The sequence below is a fragment of the Hyperolius riggenbachi genome, chromosome 4, assembly GCF_040937935.1.
Source record: "Hyperolius riggenbachi isolate aHypRig1 chromosome 4, aHypRig1.pri, whole genome shotgun sequence".
Lineage (NCBI taxonomy): Eukaryota > Metazoa > Chordata > Amphibia > Anura > Hyperoliidae > Hyperolius > Hyperolius riggenbachi.
The window spans coordinates 57,183,599-57,195,723 of NC_090649.1; positions in this window are offsets into that span (position 1 = coordinate 57,183,599).

Below are 12,125 nucleotides of genomic sequence, written 5' to 3' on the forward strand. Positions count from 1 at the left end.
TTACTCAGCTATAATGATTCCTAAGCAAAGCCAGCAGGGGGCAGGCTTGGACTTGAAAAGACATGAGAGAACACAGACTGAGCTATAAATATTCCTGTGAGGAGAACGCCAGCGCATACCACTAAAGCTGAGTACACACGTACGATAACGATCGTTCAAAAACGAACGATAACGACAATCGGAACGATAATCGTGCGTTCAAAAAGTGTGAACGATCGTTTTTGTGAACGATAACGATCGTTATCGTTCAATCGGACCGATCCAACCCGGCGGATTTTTTCGAAAGATAATCGTTCAATCGTTGCAGTGTGTACAAAGATCGTCCGATAACGCATGTTCTTATTGCCTGTCATAACGTCACTTCCGTTTGCGCACGCATTTTTTAATCGTTCGTCGTTCAGTACTTTATACTTATATCGTTCACGTGTGTACACAATCGTTCATTACGAACGATCTTTTCGGTCTAATTTGAATATCGTGTAAACGTCACGAATCGTTCGTAACGAACGATCTTTATCGGACGTGTATACGAACCTTTAGGCTGCATCCGAAATGACCACCAGCTCAGTGTGCAGCACCTAAATAGATTTTTGCACACTTCACATTCAATTCAGATGCAAATCATATGCAAATCTGCTACTACTTATTATGTGTACTCAGCTTTAGTGGTATGCGCTGGCGTTCTCCTCACAGGAATATTTATAGCTCAGTCTGTGTTCTCTCATGTCTTTTCAAGTCCAAGCCTGCCCCCTGCTGGCTTTGCTTAGGAATCATTATAGCTGAGTAATTATAGCAAAGCCAGACTGAATGCTCAGTTGCATATGCATTATGCATAATAAGTAGTAGCAGATTTGCATATGATTTGCATCTGAATTGAATGCGAAGTGTGCAGAAAATCTATTTAGGTGCTGCACACTGAGCTGGTGGTCATTTCGGATGCAGCCTTAGTGGTATGCGCTGGCGTTCTCCTCACTGTTCAACCAAATGTAAGTTACACATTTTTTTGCTTAGCTGCTCCCAAGGTTTTAAATTTAGGTTAGGTCACTTGCCCGGAGGTCTGCCTCACCGTGGCGCAAGTGTCTAGTATAATATACTTTGCATGCAAACTATGTTGGAAGCTAAAGTTCCTCCTAGTTTAATAAATGTTAGCACTTGTCTTGGATGCAGGGCATGCATTTTTCAGTCTAGCAGAGGCGGTGTATGCCTGTGCGATTAACCATTCAATTGCAGCATGTGTTTAGGGACGCGCAGCCTTTACCCCCACCTTTTCTTAAAGAGACTCCGTAACAAAAATTGCATCCTGTTTTTTATCATCCTACAAGTTCCAAAAGCTATTCTAATGTGTTCTGGCTTACTGCAGCACTTTCTACTATCACAGTCTCTGTAATAAATCAATGTATCTTTCCCCTGTCAGACTTGTCGGCCTGTGTCTGGAAGGCTGCCAAGTTCTTCAGTGTTGTGGTTCTGCTATGAACTCCCCCTTCCAGGCCCCTCTATGCACACTGCCTTTGTATTATTTAGATTAGGGCAGCTTCTCTCTTATCTCTTACAAGCTGGATAAATCGTCCTCTGAGCTGGCTGGGCTTTCACATACTGAGGAATTACAGACAAGAGCAAAGCTGTTTGCAGGAAGAAACGAGCAGCCTGAAACTTCAGTGCATGAGAACTGCAGGGGGAAAGAAACACACAAATGATCTCTTGAGATTCAAAAGGAAGGGTGTATACAGCCTGCTTGTGTATGAATGTATTTTCTATGTGTGGACATACTGTACATCAACCTACTTTTTGGTATTTTTTAATTGCAGAGTGCTGAGAAGTTATTTTAAAGAGGATCTGTAATGGAAAAATACCCTCTGGGGAGGAGGGGGGATACTTACCTCAGGAGGGGGAGCCTCTGGATCCTAATGAGGCTTCCCCCGTCCTCCTCCGTTCAGTTACACGGGTCCCCCTAAATGCGGCAAGGTAAATATTTATCGCAATCCTGCGCAGGCGCACCAGTGGCGTTCTGTTCAGGTTAGGGAGAAAATAGACGAACCCGATCATATCCCCTCTACTGCGCAGAAGTCCTTTGCGCCTGTGCAGTAGAGCGGATACGATCGGGCTCGGCTATTTCTGCCTTACCCGAAGGAAGAGCCGCTACTGCGTCAGCACAGGATCCCAGAGAGGTAAATAAATCTAAGCTTGTCGGGGGAGCCAAACCTGGATTTCTGCTGTGTTCAGAGGTTGGGGAAGCCTCATGGGGACCCTGAGGCTTTCCCCTCTGGAGGTAAGTATCCCCCTCAGGTTTCTTTTTTAAGTTACAGAGTCTCTTTAAAGGAGTTATCAGGGAAAAATGAATAAAATAAGTGCTACTTACCGGGGGCTTCCTCCAGCCCCAATCTCCCAGCATGACCCTCGCCGCAGCTCTCCACGCAGCCGTTCGCCGCAGCTCGCTCCCGGTCCCCGGCGATGACGTCAGGGCGACCTTCAGGTCGGCCTGTACTGCGCCTGCATGAGCGGCGCTGTCAATCACCGCCACGTGGGCCAGAGCGGACTGCGGCAAACGGCTGCGGGGAGAGCTGCGGCGAGGGACATGCTGGGAGATTGGGGCTGGAGGAAGCCCCCGGTAAGTAGCACTCATTGGGCCTGATTCAGTTTAGGCATGATAAGAAGAAACTCGCGCGAATTTTCCGCATGCAATTGCGCGGTGCAGCGCGCGCGATGCGCCCATTAAACCCTATGGGCACTGCGCGCGAGTTTATCACGCGCAAAGAGCACAAATCGGTGCTAACTCAGCGGTGCAAAGCTTATCATGCCTAAAGTCTTTTAGGCGTGATAACTGAGTTATCACTGCTTTGTGAATCAGGCCCATTATATTAATTTTTCCCTGATAACTCCTTTAAAGATGAAAAATTAATAAAAAACATGAATTGAATAAGGTTTGTGCGCTGCACATAAACTATTCACAGATTATCACTTTTTTTATTACCTAGCTGATTGGATTTCTCAAACTTTCTTTTTATGTGATTTTTATGTGATTGGCTGGTCTGAACAACAGTTAGTGAGCTGTCCTAACTCCTCCTATTATTCCATCACCACACACAGGGAGGAGCTGGGAGGGGGCACCAGCTAGTCTTTTACTGTGAACACAGAGCTGGCCCCTCCCACCTCCTTTGTGCTCCTGAGATTAACTCTTCATGGCTGGCACTGCAACCCAACAGCTGTTCAAAGTCCCATAATCAGTTCTTGTCTAGTCCCTCCCTCCGCCATGGGAATGGGGAGGTTCACATCTCTGCATCGTAACAGATCATGTTATCCTAATGTGCTTTTACAGTGTGTTTCTGGATGATATGTGCACATTCCATGGCAAATAATTATGCTATGGATTTGTAAACACTTTTACATGCTAAGTGTCTTTATACCTGTGTTATCGTGATTTCATTACCGCCTACTTTTTGGTACTTTTTCAATCGCATAGTGCTGAAAAGTAGTGTTGGGCGAACACCTGGATGTTCGGGTTCGGGTCCGTTCTGCCGAACATGGGCCAGATGTTCGGTATGTTCGGCCCGAACCCTGAACTCAATGGAAGTCAATGGGACCCCCGAACATCCCGCTTTTGGGGGCCCTATGGGGTCGCAGGCATAAGGGGGGAGCATGCCCCGATCGCGGGGGGGTCGGAAATTCCCCCCACTCCCTCCGCTAGCGCTCCCCCCTCTGCCCGCTTCCCCATTAAAAAAAAGTTTGCGGAAAGTTAATAGTACCTGCTGTGGCTGGCTGGCAGTGACTACTAGGAGACGCGTTGAGGCTGGGCAACGGGCGGTTCAGCGGTAGTACCCTTGTGGTACTTCCGCCCTTTCTCTGACCTCACGTCCTCTACGTGATGACGCATACGAGGGTACGCGTGACGCGTACCCTCGTATGCAGAGGGCGTGAGGTCAGAGAAAGGGCGGAAGTACCACAAGGGTACTACCGCTGAACCGCCCGCTGCCCAGCCTCAACGCGTCTCCTAGTAGTCACTGCCAGCCAGCCACAGCAGGTACTATTAACTTTCCGCACACTTTACAGCAGGTACTATTAACTTTCCGCAAACTTTTTTTTATGGGGAAGCGGGCAGAGGGGGGAGCGCTAGCGGAGGGGATGGGGGGAATTTCCGAGCCCCCCCCGCGATCGGGGCATGCTCCCCCCTTATGCCTGCGACCCCATAGGGGGGCCGTATTCGGGCGAACAGGGCCCTGTTCCGGGGGCATTGAGTAGTTCGGGCGAACCCGAACTAAAAGGCCGAACACCATTAGGTGTTCGGCCGAACTCGAACATCACCCGAACAGGGTGATGTTCTGCAGAACCCGAACAGTGGCGAACACTGTTCGCCCAACACTACTGAAAAGTTATTATAAAAAGTTGAAATATCTCCTAGGAGAAAACTCAGGAGAAAAGTGAATTGCATCTGGGCCATGGTGTGAATGTACGCCTAGGATAAGTTCCCATTGAGTACATTGCGAAGTGCATGTGGAACAGCTCAACAGGCTTCTAAATGAAAGGCTTATGGTAAGGCGGCGCATGTTGCAACACAAGGCTCCTTGTCGCCATTTGTTACATGGGTTTAATCAGAATCAAAATCAGACTTTATTTTCGCCAAGTACAACGGTGGATTGTACCCGGAATTGGTTTTGGCGCATACAGGGTCGTTGATGAAAACAAGAAAATAGCACGGTTAAGCATGGTACCTACATAGACATGGGACAAGCATACATAGGACAACATAACAGCGTGTGCGTACAATTAAGCAGAGCGTCGTATACAGTTAAGCATGGTACATACGTACAACAATAAAGGACCATTATCACGAAAAAAGTAGGCAGTTAAAATTTGACAGAACTGATCGGTTTGGGGCCAGTCCATCTCCTCATGGGGGATTCTCAGGGTTTTCTTTGTTTTTAACAGCATTTCCTGAACAGCAGTTTAACTGCCAAAATAGTAAGATACCGGCCAGCCTCCCTACTCACTTGCAGACTATTTTGTCATTTAGACTTTGCAACTGCTGCTCAGGAAATGCTGTTGAAAACCCTGAGAGTCCCCCATAAGGAGATGGACTGGCCCAAAACCTGTCGGTTCTGTCAGATTTTAACCGCCTACTTTTTTCGGGATAGTGGTCCTTTAACATGTACATTGTGCAGTACTGTTATTACAGCAGAACCCAATGCACCATGGAGCCAACATGCCAACGTCAGTGGGCCCATAGTGGGATTATTATTTGTTGGGTGTTGCTGGGCAATAATAACTTAAATTAATGTACCGCAACGCACCTTTAGGGCTCAACCCCACTAGCAGCCTTTGCTAATCGCTAGTGATTTGAAAAAGCTCTTGCTAATGCAATGCAATGGGGGATTTTATAAAATGACATCACTCAAGTGGAATCACAGCCATAGCATTACATTAGCAAGAGCTTTCCAAATCACAAAGTGCTCAGAAAAGCTCTCCTAGTGGGTTCCAGGCCTCAGGCTACATTCACAGTGGGGAGTTGTGGTGTGTTACATCTGACAATATAATCACACTGCTAAAGAGATGACATTATATTGTAATGGAACGTTCACACTGATGTATTAGCAGTGCTGTGCTACGGAATTCTTTGGCATAACGTAACCAATCCAATCAGATTGAAGGGATTGATCCAAAAATCTGATCGGAATGGTTTGGAGATTTTAAATCGTTAGTGGTCCCAAGGGTTCACTTCCGATCATTCATACAAATAATCTGTCAGGCTTGTCTGGCTAATGCTGGGAATACACGGTGCGTTTCTGCGGCTCGATTCTGCCGCCCGATCGATTCCCTGCTCGATTTCGCGCCAGATTCTCTTATCTTCCATTTGTTATCTTATTGTTTACCTTATCTTTTCACCATTGTCCCCTTTGCAAAATCAAGCGCGGAATCGATCGGGCGGGAGATTGGACATGTTGGAAATTATTAATCGAGCCATCTTAATTGCTCAGAAACATACAGTGTATTCCCAGCATAATAGCTATAGGTCAGACTGTATGCTCATATGGCTGGCCTATAACCCAGCCCTAACACCTGCGTACACTCCTGCCTAACAACAAACTACACAACCCTGCAGGTAGATGTAGCATACAACCTGGCAGACAGCTTTCACCAAAAACACAGCAAGGTAATGCAGATACAGTATAACTGAATAGTCACCTGAGGCCTATGGGCTGAGGCAATCCAGATGAAAGTATAATCACAATACAGATGCAAGGTCAGACAGGCCAGGATCAGGGCAGGCAGCGTTCATGCAAGGTCCTTAACCAATTGCCGACCGCACGCTTATACCGTGCGTCGGCAAAGTGGCAGCTGCAGGACGCCAGCTGCAGGCTAATTAATCAGGAAGCAGCCGCTCGCGCGAGCGGCTGCTTCCTGTCAATTCACGGCGGGGGGCTCCGTGAATAGCCTGCGGGCCGCCGATGGCGGCTCGCAGGCTAAATGTAAACACAAGCGGAAATAATCCGCTTTGTTTACATTTGTACGGCGCTGCTAAGGCAGATCGGCGATCCCCGGCCAATCAGTGGCCGGGGATCGCCTCCATGTGACAGGGGACGTCCTGTCACTGGCTGCACAGGACGGATAGCGTCCTGTGCAGCCTCGATCGCCGGGGGGGCAGCAGGTAGGAGAGGGAGGGGGGAATTTCGCCGCGGAGGGGGGCTTTGAGGTGCCCCCCCCCCCGCAACACCCAGCAGGCAGAAGAGATCAGACCCCCCCAGCACATCATCCCCATAGGGGGGAAAAAAGGGGGGCAATCTGATCTCTCTGCCTGCTACCTGATCTGTGCTGGGGGATGCAGAGCCCACCCAGCACAGATCAGTAAAAACAGCGCTGGTCCTTAAGGGGGGGTAAAGGGTGGGTCATCAAGTGGTTAAACAATCTGAGGTTTGGCAACAGGGAAACCAGTAGATGCAAGGTCAGGGACAAGCCAGGTCAATACCAGAAGATCAGAAGAAGAGTAGTCAGGTTCAATCCGACTCAGCAACAAAGTATCAGATCTGCAAGAAGCTTGGTCAAGAGACAGAATATCTGCAGCAAGACAAGTCACTTGGTGTGAGCGCAATCTCAGCTACAAGCCCAGCATAGGCTATCACGGGCGAAGAATGAGGGCGCTCACCTTTCTTTTATATTAACTGACCAATCAAAAGATAACAGAATCCAAAATAACTAATCAGACTGCGGTGTGTCAGCAAGTCAGCTGACACGCAGCTACGCATGCTGCTATTGTTTACAGCGGCGGAGCGCGTACTGAGGACACGTCCGCTGCCTGGCCAATAGGGAAGGAGAGCCTTGTGCTCTACTGAAGTCAGAGCTTAGCCGAGACCCAGAGGCTTGCGCCTCAGCGTGGGTCCGCCGCCATATGCGGCGAGATCTTACATAATCATTCTTAAAAGATTGTTTGCCAAATTGTATCGTTAGTAACTACCTTTAGCAGTGGGAGGAGGTGGACTGGGTTAGGTGATATTCATTATGCTAGGCAAGAAATGTCTTTTGTCCTGGCAGGAAGAAGCTAATGGATTCAGCCTGCCAGAAGCTATACATTTACTTAAAGAAGAACTCTAGTAAAAATACCATAATGAATAAAATTGCTTATTGTTTACAATATTCATTTATAGATTGTTTAGTCAAGTGTTTGCCCAGTGTAACATCATTCCTCTTCCTGATTTACATTCTGAAATTTATCACTGGTGCTGACATCATTTGTCCTGCCAGGTGATCTGCGCATAGAAGTCTCAGTAAAGAAAAAATCCGCAAAGGAGATACTGGTTGCTTGGCAATTGGAAACAGCTGTAATTTCCCACAATGTAAGGTGGTTCACAGATAGCAAACTGTCAGGACCATGGTCATGACATCACACTGTAGGAGGGGTTTCACCACAATATCTGCCATACAAACCCCCCTGATGATCTGTCTGAGAAAAGGTAAAGAGTTCTCGTGGGAAAGGGGGTATCAGCTACTGATTAGGATGAAGTTCAGTCCAGGGTTAAAGTTGCTCTTTAATTACTGCAAAAATTACAGACGTTCAACTTTGTGTGTTGCAAATTTACTACTAGATGCATTAACCTCTTGGGTGGTTTGTCCGTAATTGTGTCGCACAAGAAAATTTAGCTAACAGTGCTATGCCCAACAGTTATGGGCATGCCGCTTAGGAGGTTTTCAGAGATACAGGTGTCCTCCAGTATAGGTTAGCTAGGTTTAAGTGTTTCAGTATAAGTTAGCCAGCAATAGGTGAGCTAGCATAGGTTCCCCCCAATGTTACTTACCATGCCTTTGTCCAGGGATCGCAGCAGCCCTGCCACACAGCTCCGCTATTCTCTATATGAAGGATCGGGACTTGACATCATCATCGTCATGACGTTGATGACATCATAACAGGGTGGGAGGCACCTATGCTAGCTCACCTATTGCTGGCTAACTTATACTGAGGCACTTAAACCTGGCTTATCTATACTGGGGGACCACTGTACCTGGCTAATCTACGCTAGGGGACACCTGTACCTGGCTAACATACTGGGGGACACCTGTACCTGGCTAATCTACGCTAGGGGACACCTGTACCTGGCTAACATACTGGGGGACACCTGTACCTGGCTAACATACTGGGGGACACCTGTACTTGGCTAACCTATACTGGGGGACACCTGTACTTGGCTTACCTATACTGGGGGGACACCTGTACCTGGCTACCTATACTAGGGGACACCTGTACCTGGCTAATCTACGCTAGGGGACACCTGTACCTGGCTAACATCCTGGGGGACACCTGTACCTGGCTAATCTACGCTAGGGGACACCTGTACCTGGCTAACATACTGGGGGACACCTGTACCTGGCTAACATACTGGGGGACACCTGTACCTGGCTAATCTACGCTAGGGGACACCTGTACCTGGCTAACATACTGGGGACACCTGTACCTGGCTAACATACTGGGGGACACCTGTACTTGGCTAACCTATACTGGGGGACACCTGTACTTGGCTTACCTATACTGGGGGGACACCTGTACCTGGCTACCTATACTAGGGGACACCTGAACCTGGCCAACCTATACTGGGGGACACCTGTACCTGGCTAATCTATACTAGAGAACACCTGAAGCTGGCTAACCTATTCTGGGGGAGACCTGTACTTGGCTAACCTATACTGGGGGAGACCTGCACCTAGCTAACCTATACTGGGGGACACCTGTACGTGGCTACCTATACTGAGAGGCTAAATACCACATCAGAAATAATGTTCTCAAGCCCACGGAGGTTTGGGGGAAAGCAATTTTTACACTCTCGCCCTGGAAACAATTTAGCCTAGAAATTGCCCTGATTGGAAGCTGAAGCTTAGCTTCCAATGTGCACTGTGCATCAGGCACATGGGGGAGACGTGTGTGGGGGGATCTTATGCTCGAGTAGGCTTATACTCCCCATTGGCGTACTGAACCCTCATTGTGTATCTCCGATAGTGGCGTTCCCCTGCGATCGGTGTTGATGAAGCCAGGGTCATGCAGCGTCATCAACGTCTGTCGACAAACTAATTTATTTTTTTGTATTGGATTCAATACCATCACCTGCAGGGGATTTAGAAAAGGAATGAGCACTGCGCGGTGGGCGACACAGGACAGGTAATGTATAAATGCACACACGTGGGTTACACCAGGGGGCAGCGACAAGGTGGCAGACACAGCCGATTCCTGAGAGATTTCAAGCTGCGATCTATCGGGAATTGGCCTGCGGCGTATGGGAAGCCAAGAGATATTTCTCTAATCAGATTCAAGCAGATAAAGATTCGTCTCTTTGCCGAATCTGCCCATCATCGCTAGATGTACATTTACATTCGTATCAGTCCAGGTTGAGCAGCTGCAGCTTGGACGTGTAAATGATCAGAGATTTTGGGGAGTCATTTTGAGGTTTAGTTTTGATTGTGTTTCAAGCTTTTATTACACTCAAAATTTATGCTAGAAAGAGTTATTTCTTCAATGTCAAACTGAGGGGTTAGGGTGGAGAAGTTTAATTTGATCCAGATATGGCTGTCTCCTGGTTTAATGTGCTCTGCAAGCTCTTCCTTCTACCAGATTAGTACGAACACTCTGAAACCAGCGCAGGAGACTTGGGTGCAGCTGGCGCCACCATAGGCCGTAATAGGAAATACGGCTATAGCAGTGCACAGGGAGTTACTTCAGTGCCGTCAGAAGACGGAGCTGAAATTACTTTTAAAACCTAATAATTCGGCTTCCAGCAATTGCCAGAAGCCAAATTATTTCTTTCCCCCACTATCCATGGCGGTCTGGAGGGGGAATAGTATTTAATATGGCCGGGACTTGTGCGGCAGCAGGATCAGCCATATACCGGCTGAATCCTGCGCCCAAGTCTCCAGCGCCGTTATCTCTCGTACACGATTGTTATATCTCCTGAGCTTCCACCCTGTTTAATGTCCTTGTTTTCCTGGGCAGAGATGGAAGATTCCCTGTACCCCACGAGTGTGAGAGATTTAAAAGATCTAAATATCAATTTTTTTGGCCACGTTCACAGTGGCTGTTGTGTTGCTTCTCCTGTGAAAGCAGGAACCAACGTAATGGATCAGAACAGCGGTGCCGCACGTTATGCTTTCATTGCGCCAGGTACAGTGAAGCATAGTCTATGTATGCTTCACTTTTATTAACTGGTGCATTTAGGGGGTGATGTTTTCATGCTGCAACCCGCTATAACGCAACGCTGCTGCCCCACTGTGAGCATCGGGAAACATGGACATTAGCTTGCACATCAGTTGTCCTTTTAGTTATAATTGACAGCAACTGATATATTTTAGTTCTGACAAAAGTGATGCCCTGAGGATAGAGTTGATGAACAATTCTACAGAAGCACAATGATTTATGTGTAAAAAGCCTATGGCAAGTTTGTGGGAGCCAAATCCAGGGAGGGAGGGTTTGGGAGTTATGAAAATGAAGAGGAGGTTTATATTTATAATAAGTCTTATGTCTAAGCACTGATAAAGATGAAGACCTAATGAACAGGGGATTTAAAGGGTTTCTGTGGGCTCCTTTAAAAAACTGACACTTAACTGGGGCTTCTACCAGCCCCCTGCAGATAACCTGCCCTGCGCCGTCACTGAAGACTCTTCCATTCCCCCTCCACCGGTCAATGTCTAATTATTCGTCTAACTAGACAAATGCAACTGAGAAAACTTCGTACTGCGTCTGCGCAGTAAGCGCCTGGGAACAAGAGCAGGAGCGAGGGCACTCGCGGTCACGCAGTTGCATTCGTCTTTAGACAAATTTTCAGACAGTGACCGGTTCGGGGGAACGGAAGATTCTTCAGTGACGGCGCAGGGCAGGTTATCTGCAGGGGGCCGATAGATGCCCCAGTTAAGTGTCAGTTTACCCCTTTAACCATTTCCGTACCTCAGGTTTTTCCCCTTAAAAATCAGAGCAATTTTCACATCACGCTCCTGCCATTCATTCGCCTATAACTTTGTTACTAATCACACAGAAATGAACTATATATTGTTTTGTTTTTTTACCACAAATTAAGCTTTCCTTTTGTGGTACTTTTTGCTAAGAATTATAAATCATTTTAAAGGGAATAATGAAGATTTCTCAGTTTTTGGCCATTATAGTTTTAAAATAAATCTTGCTGCTGTGGATAAAACCCACACATTTTATTTGCCCATTTGTCCCGGTTATTACACCATTTAATTTGTGTTCCTAATACAACGTATAGCGATAATATTTTATCTGGAAATGAATATGCATTTTTCCAGTTTGGTGATTTTTAATTATTATTATTTATATATATATATATATATATATATATATATATATATATATATATATATATATATATATATATAATTACAAGCCTTTATTTGAAAAATTAACCATAATATACCCACATGACATACTGTACATATTAAAAAGTCTATACGGTAACTAATTATGTCTTTTTTATTAATTTTTAATTCATAAATACTTGGGCAGCATGGTGACGTAGTGATTAGCGCTCCTGCCTTGCAACGCTGGATCCCCAGTTCGAATCCCAGCCATGGCACTATCTGTAAGGAGTTTGTATGTTCTCCCCGTGTCTGCGTGGGTTTCCTCTGGGCACTGGTTTTCAGCCACA